This window comes from Salvia miltiorrhiza, chromosome 7 (genome assembly GCF_028751815.1).
Source record: "Salvia miltiorrhiza cultivar Shanhuang (shh) chromosome 7, IMPLAD_Smil_shh, whole genome shotgun sequence".
Classification (NCBI taxonomy): domain Eukaryota; kingdom Viridiplantae; phylum Streptophyta; class Magnoliopsida; order Lamiales; family Lamiaceae; genus Salvia; species Salvia miltiorrhiza.
In genome coordinates, this window is record NC_080393.1 from 51,613,532 (window position 1) to 51,624,202 (window position 10,671).

The 10,671-nt window shown below is 39.8% G+C and overlaps 1 long non-coding RNA gene across 1 annotated transcript; it reads left to right on the forward strand.

The window, feature by feature from the left end:
• The first annotated feature begins 3,356 nt into the window (after positions 1–3,356).
• On the forward strand, positions 3,357–6,412 carry LOC130994721 (uncharacterized). Its single transcript, XR_009091897.1, has 3 exons — positions 3,357–3,666; positions 5,619–5,682; positions 6,197–6,412. It is a non-coding gene; the product is annotated as an uncharacterized LOC130994721 (long non-coding RNA).
• The last annotated feature ends 4,259 nt before the right edge of the window (positions 6,413–10,671 follow it).

A 10,671-nucleotide genomic window follows, 5' to 3' on the forward strand; every position in this document is an offset into this window, starting at 1 on the left:
TGTGAGATTACAAAGACGTTTCCCTGAAACTTTACCGGGGATTTCCCAGACCGACAACTTGAGTTTACGATCGATTTAGAGCCTGGCACGGCACCGACGTCGAAAGCGTCGTACAGGATGACCCCCACAGAGTTGCAAGAGTTAAAGCTGCAACTACAAGAACTTCTAGATATGGGTTTCATTCGACCCAGTGTTTTCCCGTGGAGAGCACCAGATCTTTTTGTTAAAAGAAGGATGGAAGCTTGAGGTTGTGTTTCGATTATCGAAAGTTGAACAAAGTGACGTTAAAGAATAAATATCTGTTACCCCGGATCGATGATCTGTTCGATCAACTACAAGGAGCGAGCACTTTTTCAAAGTTTGACATGAGAACGGGATACCATCAGCTGAAGATATGATCGGAAGATATTTCCGAAGACGGCATCGCGTATGCATTATGGCATTACTATAAACTCAAAGATGTTTGGAAGATATGTCTTTCGGTTTGACGAACGTCCCGACAGTATTCATGGATCACATGAACCGCGTTTTTCGCGAATACCTAGACAAGTTCGTGTAGTCTTCATAGACGATATCCTGATTTACTCGAAGAGTAAACGAGAACACGAAGAGCATTTGAGGATCGTATTGGAAAGATTACGAGCGGAAAAGCTGTATGCTAAGTTTAGCAAATGCGAGTTTTGGCTTAAAGAAATTAATTTTCTTGGCCATATTGTTTCTGCGAGAGGAATTAAAGTAGACCTAGCAAAAGTTCAAGCGGTACAGGAGCGGAGATCGCCAACCACACCGCACGAGATTCACAGTTTTCTGAGATTAGCAGGGTATTATCGACGTTTTATTGAGGGCTTTTCAGAAATCGCCAAGCCATTGACGCACCTGCTAAAGAAAGAAGTCAAGTCCGTCAGACGGACGAATGTGAGCGAAGTTTTCAAGAGCTGAAAAAGAGGCTCACAATAGCCCCAGTGTTAGCTATTCTAAAAGCGGATCAAGAGTATGCAGTTTATATTGATGCATCGAGAAATGGTCCAAGATGTGCACTGATGCAAGAGTGAAGAGTTATAGCGTATGCTTCGCAACAACTGAGATCACACGAGATGAGTTATCCGACGCATGATTTAAAATTAGCAGCCGTAGTGCATGCTTTGAAGATCTGGAGACACCATTCCTATGGAGCACGGTGTGAGATATACACCGATCATGAGAGTCTCAAATATTTCTTTGAGCAAAGAGATCTGAACATACGACGAAGAAGATGGCTAGAGTTGATGAAGGACTACGATTGTGGAATAAATTATCACCCTGGGAAGGCTAACGTAGTAATTGACGCGTTGAGCAGAAAGAATCAGGGAGAGTTAGGATTTCTCCTTACTCGAGAAGAGAACCTAATCGAGGAATTCGAGAAGATGAATTTGGAGGTAGTAATACCACCACCAACGACAGAAATGATAATTTCTGCACTGAACGTTATACCTGACTTATGATCGAGAATAGTCATAGCTCAAAGACAGAATGAGAAGATGGAAAGATTGCGAATGAAGATTCGAACCGAGAAAGTAGAGAGTTATCAGGACGCGGCAGATAATGCCATTTTTGTTTAAAGAGAACGACTGTGTGTGCCTGATAAAGAAGAATTGAAGAATGAAATCACGAGCGAAGCTCATGATACCCCTTACACCGCACATGCGAAAAGTTTAAATACGTGCCAAGACTGAAACGACGCTTTGATAGGAGAATAAGAAGCGAGAGATGGCATCATTCGTAGAAGGATGTTTAACGTGTTAACACGTGAAGGCGCCACTTTGGCAACCTTATACAATTATACCTATTAGAGACTTCCACAATAGAAGTGAGACCACTTAGCCATGAATTATGGCATCGATTAGCAAAATCGAGAAAAGAAAACTCAACAATTGAGTAATTGTGAATAGATTCTGTTGATGATAGAAACGATGATTATGTGAGTTCTTCCCTATCTCGGGGAGCATGTTATTTTTGAGTTAACAAGAACTCAAACCGAGATATATAGGACCTTATGATATGTATTAGAGTAAATAGGCCATGTAGCCTATAAACTAGCGTTGCCTCTGAGCTTCGCGAACGTCCATGACGTTTTCCATGTTTCTCAATTGAGAAAGTTCGTGTTTAATCCAAAACATGTCATCTATCAAGAAGAAGTGTCCCTGGAACCAGTTTTGAGCTACGAAGAGATAGACCTGATGCTATGCTGGACTGGAAGATCCAATAATTGAGGGACGAATCGATTCCTTTGATGAAAATCCAATGGAGATATTATAGTAAAAAAGAATCAACATGGGAAGTTGAAGAGAAGATGAAAGAGAAGTACCCAGAGCTTTTTCCCGAAGAAGAATAACTCAAATTTCGGGACGAAATTTTTTTTAAGGGGGGTAGGATGTAGCACCCCGTACTTTTACTCATGTTGGGAGATAGTGTCTTAACACTAATAAGAGTACGAGATGTCGAAATACGAGACTACTTTTTTTTTTATGAGTAGATAAGACAGATTGTCTTTTAAATAGAGATACGAGAGAGTAAACCGATAATAGAGTTAGAATGATGAGATTTGAGAAATGAGTTGAGATGGAGATGCTGATTGAATTGAGCTGAGATTTTATTTTATTTCCAACTACCGGGAATAGAGTTACCGGATACTGAATTGTTAGAGATTGACTGTCCTATTAAGAAAAATAGGAATACTGAGTTGGAAATAGAGTCGAGGAAGAAAGAGTGAGAAACCTAGATATATAGAGTCGGTCAGAGAGACGTCTAGCTTATTTGAATCTGCCGACTGTTTTGATGAGATGTTATGTGAATTTATGTGACTGAGTGATTATGTGATTTTGTGACGTGTGTCAATATGACCATATTATTATGATTTTTATTTGAGACTTTAGCACTTGGAATTTTGTTTAAGTTTCCAAAGCAAGTATGGTTTATTTTTACCGGGAAATCAAATGATGCCGGTTTATGAAAATTTTTCCGAGCATAATATTTTTAAATTATTTTTCTTCCTACGAAGAGGAATATTATATATATGTGAGTGCACTAATAAGAGTGCTATAATTATTATTTTGGTCACATGAATATTTATGATGTGGTATTTTATTAATGAGTGACATTACCATAGTTTGTGATTTTATTTGATCACCTTTCACACACTTTATTTAATTACCCATACCATATGTTATATGCCTAAATTTTGCTAAGTATAGAATTGAGAGAGTAGAGAATTGAGAGTATGAGATGGAGAGTGTAGAGATTAGAGAGAGATTAGAGTGAGAGAGAGATCATGCATTAATTAGCAATATTCCCTAAGATTGTGAAATCTCCTTTAAAGATCCACAAGATCAAATACAATCTTGCAAGCTAAATTCTTCTCTCTCCCTCACATGGAATTTTCGAAAATCATCTCTCTCTCTCCCAAAATTTTCGACCAACACACACATACACTCATCTTCTCCATTACTCAACTCCACCATTTTCCTCCATTAATGGGAACCTTCGAAGCTTCCTAAAATTTTTACCAAACACTTCAAACCACTCTAATATCCTTCATAAACATATTCTATCTACTTTTAAACAAGAAAATCCTTGAAGAAGAAGCTCCAAAGTAGAGTGAGAAAGTTTGAGTTTTGGTGAAGAACTTGAGTAAGTAATCTCTATATTTATAGATTAGATTTGTATGGGTTTGTACATGAGTATTCTTGAGAGTTTGAAGCAAGAAAATCACCCCCTTCTTTTTCATAATTTTCGAAAATTTGGGTGTTCTACCCTTCAAAAATTTTTCTTTTTCTTTCCTTGAATTGAGGTGAGAAAAATGATCTATGTGATGTTTGGTGATGATTAGCATGTGTTTTGAAAAACTATGTTTTGAGATATAAAGATTCGATGAGTTTAGTTTACCCCAATTTGGGAATTTTTGAGTTGATGATCAAGGTGATGAATTGATGATGAAAATGAGTCTATGAGGTGTATATGATGATGATTGATGGAGTAATTTGAGTATATGATGTCAATTGGAGTTTTGATGTGAGTTAGTTTACTAGAATTAGGGATATGTGTATATATGCCCTTATTTGTGAATTGATGGTTTTTGATGTGAGATTAAATGACAAAAATTGATAGATATATGATGAGATTAAAGATCCATGTGAGTTTATAAAATTTCTTAGAGTTTAGTTTAATAAAAATTAGGATCTTCTTGTCTATGTGTCTATTAAGTGATTTAACTTAAGATATGTGTAATTGAGCATGATAGTAGTGTTTTAATATGTTTGATTAAGTCTAATGTAAGCTAAGTAAAATTTGGACTTAGTTTAGTTTGAAGGAGTTTTTGAGTTCTCATATGATGTGGGGTTATCGAATGATAAAATGAGGTCAAATTGATTTATGATCATTTTGTGAAGTTGTCATGCTTTTGTTGAGAATTTTATGATGATATATGAGTTTTTCACTAGAGTTAGTTTACATGATAAAAAGGGAAATATATGTGTAAAATGAGTTACATGATGTATGAGGTCAATAATGAATGATTGAGAAATTTTGAGCATGAGATTGAAAAGAGAATTTGATTGATACGTTGTAGAAACGTTTTCCTTGAGATTTGAGTGGATGATGAAAGAAAAGAGTCAAGATTGAGTATTATGAGTATTTTGATGTATTTGAATGTTTTTAAGTGCTTTAAGTGCTTAAAATGAGTTTTGATGTGGTTGCTTTGTATAAATGTTAATTTGAGCATTTAAGAGTTGGGAATGAATTTTTGATGATTTTTCGTAGGCTACTGACCTACTGTGATCGACGGTTTGTCGATGTCAAAAAGCTTTGAAAATTTTACAGAATGTCCCTACATGAGTCTTGATCACCTCTGTAAAATTTCAAGTCATTTGGACTTGATTTACTATTTTTATAAAATGCAAAACCAAATCTGCACATTTCTGCCGAGAATTTCAGAGAACAGGGGACAAAGTCTTTCATTTCAGTAACTTCCTGTGTGATCTAGCTTTCCAAATTTTTATGGTATCAACCTTACTGTATGGGCTAGATATCCACCAAATGTGAGCGCAGTTTGACAACGTTTACTATTTTTGAAAAATCAAACTTTTCGATTGCTCAAAACTGCCGAATATGGTAGACCGTGGTAAAAACGCCATATCTCCCAAACCACTTGGAGTTTCTGACTCTACTTTTTTTTAAATGAAACTAGACTCAAATACCTTTCTTTTGGTATGAGTCTGGAGTCCAGGGGATGTCGGAGTCAGAACGTGTTAAAGTTTGAAGTCGAGTCTGTGTAAAAACAGAACATGTCTTGATGATGTTTGATGGTATTTTCTTATGTGCCTTATGTGATTGTGTTGCCTAAGTGTTTGAATGAGATTAGACGAGTCTTATATGAGAGATGAACCGAGACTTAGAACCATGATTTTCTTGAAACCTATCCTTGGACTTAAGGATTTGAAATGAGTGAAGAGTTTATGTAGAGTTGGTTAAGGAGATAGAATATAATATAGAGCATGAGTTGAGGCATGAGTTTTTGTCGTTGAGTTTCTAATCGGGATTCATTTTATGACATGAACCTTCGATGATGACGATGATCCCTGAAGACACGAGCAGAGCAAGGAAGTAAGTAACTCCACTTTGACGGGAGTTTTTGAGTAAGGTCTTCAGGTGGGCAATATTTTGAGTATATGTTTATCATATGAGCTTTCTAAAATGATGTAATGATGTTAAGAACTTATCAAATGTTTTGAGATAAATGATGTTTGAGAACTGTTTGACTTGCCAATTTTTTTTTTTTGATGTTGAGCTTGTGTGTTACCCTCTACTGATGAGACGAATTCGGTCCTGCCACAAGCGGAATTTTGTGCACAGAGGTGACTGTGAGCCGTCTTCGGGTCGGCCGGTCACGGTACTTGAGAGGGAGGCCTACTTCTCAGTACCTTTGATGATGAGTAGTGGATGTGGTACATACATGATGAATGTTTAAACTGCGCAGTTACTTATTTATGATGTTGATTATAAAAACTGCATGCACAGATTCATTGATACTAACTTATTTCTGTGTATTGCTGTGATGTGGCAAGCTTCAGACTTATAGCTCTAAGAGCACCTTTCTTGTTTTTCGGCGTTTGCCCACTGAGTATTATATACTCACGCCCTGCATGTATTTCTAAATGTGCAGGCTAAGCGAGGAGTGAGATTGGTCTGGTGCTGGTGGGGGATCGTTAGATGACGTATTTACTTTATCGTATTTCCTTTTTATCGATAAAGTCTTGATGTGAAGTTACTTTAAATATGAATCAAGTAATATACTCACGGTTATGTGTCTCCATACATGTAACTGGTTCGCCTTTTGCTGCGATACTCTGCATATTTTGTTTCCTTATGAAAAATAAGCTATACCTGTTTTGTTTTTGTTCGTGAAATTCCTGATAATTAAAAAGTTACAACGACGTTGACGATTTTACCCCTTGGGTTCAATTAATAATTTTTTTTTTTTTTTTTTTTTTTTTTTTTCTTAGCATGCTTTGATGTGAGCTTCCGCTTGATGTTCGACCTATTCTTCTTATCTTTTATTCTTTAAAAATAGTCGTATCGATACTCGTACCCCACTATCACTAGTGTCGGGATTTCGGGCTGCGACAGGATAGTCTCTAGAGAAGCCCAAGACTGAGGAGGGACAGTGTATCCCATCAATCCTTTCCCCACCTTCCGGATCTACAACGCCTTTTGTTGACGCTGCTCAGCTACTCCGTCTTGGGCATACCGGTTGTTGTACCTTGGTACACCCTGGGCTTTGCTTCACATGGACAGCGTTTTACCGAACGGAGATCACCCGTTAGGCCCCTAGTGCCCATGGTTTTGAACAGATCCTTCCGGAACCACGAGATTCAACCGAAAGAACAAATGCCTCACGAATGTTTACATGTTAACAACAATTATTTCCTCCCCTAAAACCTCACCTAAAGAATTACTCACACATAACAGAATTCATAAATACGAAATGAATTAAACACATCATGGAACAAAAGGAAATACTTAAATAGATAGAAAAATACCTAAGGCTTCGAGCCTTCAATCTTGTTCGAATGCAAAAACACAATCGGAAATAGGGAAATAGTACTGAAACATAAATTGGTTTTGACACACGGCGAATTAAAGTAATAACTAAAGTAAAACAGGAGTTCAAAAAGTGCCAAGAGCTTGTGCACGCTGCACATCATCAATCTTTTATACTGCCGAATGGTTGAGGTCTAACCCTAGCTGCGCCAGTCTCAAATCTTCACCGGAATCTTCTTTCCTTTTTTAGCTCAATCTTTGATTGATCCGATTGAAGATGGCTTCCAGCTGCAAGCTTAGTCAACCTTTCCCATTCTTCAGATCCTTCCAGTCCCTTCCTCTTGCTTCATCTTGCTTTCTCAAAATCTCCGAGATTCACTTTCCTTTCTTGTCTTAGGCTGTCTGCTTTTCATGGTAGCGATCAGACAGATTACTTCCTTCGGTGAGATTCATACCAGGTGGGTTGCTTCAGGTTCCCATGCCCCAAGTTAGACTGGGGAGGTACTTGTTGGCCGAAGCTCCATGCTGGTAAACATGACATAGCAATCTGGGCTTGGTAATACCCATTCTGACTGCATTTTCTCCGTTTCCACTCCACTGACCTTCCTTCCTCCACAACTTCGTTTTCCCCCTGGACAGACCTGTACTGACACCAATAAAGAGAAAAATAGGGCCAAATGGCCCAAAAAGTCAAAGACGCATCACACCTACACACTTAAAGCATACTTGCCCTCAAGTATGTAGGTGGATTCACAGAAGACACGGACGAAAAGGTTGAAAGAAAAGAAATAAAACTAAGAGACACGAAACTTGCATAGATTTCAGGATCAGATCATACTAATGTGATGCCATTGGCTGTATACAAGAGACTGAATATTGGCGAGATGAGAAACACCCGTGTGGTCATACAGTTGGCTGACAGGTCCAACGCTTACCCTGAAGGAGTAGTGGAAGACGTACTGATCAAGGTTGGGGATTTGATTTTCCCAGCAGACTTCTATGTTCTAGATACCGGACCTGAAACTGGAGAGAATGCCATACTATTGGGAAGGCCGTTCATGATGACCGCCGGAACCAAGATCGATATGAAAACCGGAATCTTGACATGTGAGTTCGACGGAGTTCAAGTGGAATTCAACATCTATGAGACCATGAAGAGGAAACAAGAAATGGAGACGGTGGACATGGTCGATGTATTTGAACCCTTGGTGCAAGAACAAGGAATTACTTTCGGTTCCAGGGATACCACAGAAAAGGTGATTCAATATGGTCTGACTGATCGGGATGCCGAATATATGGAGGACGAGGAAATGAAGGAAGCCATCATGGAGCTCTACTCTCTCCGAGAGAGCACCTTAGAAGCCGAGGTGGAGGTAGACCAGAAGATCAAGGAATTAATACAGGAAGTCTATCTAGCTGGGGGAACAGAGACAAGCAAACCAGAGTTGTTGGCTCAGTATGGGCAGAACGAGAAGCTGCTACCTTCAATCCAGAAAGCACCCGTTTTGGAGCTCAAGCAATTACCTAAGCATTTACAATATGCTTATCTGGGACCAGAAGAGACGCTACCAGTTATCATCAGTTCTGATCTAACTGTCATGCAGCAAGAGCGATTGGTCAGAGTATTACGAGAGAATAGGGAAGCCATCGGTTGGACCTTAGCTAATATCAAAGACATCAGTCCCACGGAGTGCATGCATCACATATACCTAGAAGAAGGAGCCAAACCCGTTCGAGATTCTCAAAGAAAGATGAACCCGGTCATGAAAGAGGTGGTACTAAAGAAAATTCTTAAGCTATTGGAATTGGGAATCATCTATCCCATATCTGATAGCCAATGGGTGAGCCCAGTCCATGTCGTACCGAAGAAATCAGGGATACAGGTTGTGGAGAATGATCAAGGCTGAGCTTGTGCCCACCCGATTGCAAACTGGATGGAGAGTTTGCATTGACTATCGGAAGCTGAACGATGCTACCAGGAATGACCACTTCCCATTACCCTTTATCGACCAGATGTTGGAGAGAATAGCCGGTAATGCCTATTACTGTTTTCTAGATGGATATTCTGGATACATGCAAATTTTTGTGGCACATGAGGACCAGGAGAAAACCACTTTCACCTGCGTATTTGGGACATTTGCATACCGGAGAATGCCGTTCAGACTCTGCAACGCACCGGGAACTTTTCAACGGTGTATGATGAGCATCTTCTCCGACCTATTGGAGAATTACATTGAAGTATTCATGGATGACTTCACCGTATATGGTAGCTCTTTCGACACATGTTTGAAGCATCTAGAGTTTGTCTTGAAAAGATGTGTGGAGAAGAGCCTAGTCCTTAATTATGAAAAATGCCATTTTATGGTAAGGGAAGGAATTGTGCTTGGGCACGTGATTTCAGAAAGGGGGATTGAAGTGGACAAGGCGAAAGTCGATTCCATCGCCAAATTGCCCTACTCGACGACCGTAAAGCACAAACGGGCATTCCTAGGCCATGCAGGATTCTACCGGCGATTTATCAAAGATTTTGCCAAGATTGCCCAGCCCATGACCAGACTTCTTCAACAAGATGTGCCGTTTGAGTTTGACGATGATTGTAAGGAGGCATTCACAATTTTAAGAAACAAGTTGGTGTCGGCCCCCATTATTCAACCACCGGTGTGGGACATACCATTCGAGATCATGTGCGATGCCAGCAACCACGCCGTTGGAGCAGTACTGGGACAGAAGAAAGGCAAGGAGAGTTGTGTGATCTACTACGCATCCAAAACACTGAATCCAGTACAGTGCAGCTATACCACTACTGAGAAAGAACTCCTGGCGGTGGTATTTGCCATAGAGAAGTTTCGTTCCTACCTTTTGGGAACAAAGGCGGTGGTTTACACGGATCATGCCGCGTTGAAATACTTGATGGCCAAGAAGGAATCCAAACCTCGACTCATCAGGTGGATTCTGCTACTACAAGAGTTCAATATAGAGATAAGGGACAAGAAAGGAGCTGCGAACCTCGTAGCAGATCATTTGAGCAGGTTGCAACTGGAAGAAGATGACGGTATGCCCATTACTGATACCTTTCCAGACGAGAGACTATATTCCATGAGCATCCTGGAGGAAGAAGAAGAACTATATGCTCTAACCAAGCAGGAGCCCTGGTATGCGGATATAGCTGACTATCTGATTACTAAGGAGTTACCCTCAGGATTGACAAGATTCGAACAACGGAAGTTACTCGTGCAAGCACGATACTATTACTGGGAGGATCCATATCTCTGGAAGACTGGAGCAGATCAAGTCATACGGAGATGCATACCTGAGGATGAGCATGCCCAAATTTTGGACATGTGTCATGGAACAGCAAATAGCGGATATTTTGGAGGAAAGCGCACGGCCCACAGAATTTTGGAGAGTGGATTCTATTGGCCCACCATATTTGCGGATGCAAGGAAATGGGTACAGAGCTGCCCGAAGTGCCAGATGACTGGAGGAATTACCGCAAAGGATGAAATGCCACAAGTTCCAATCATGTAGGTCGAAATTTTCGACGTATGGGGAATTGACTTTATGGGGCCCTTCCCAAAATCAAAGAACTACGAATAC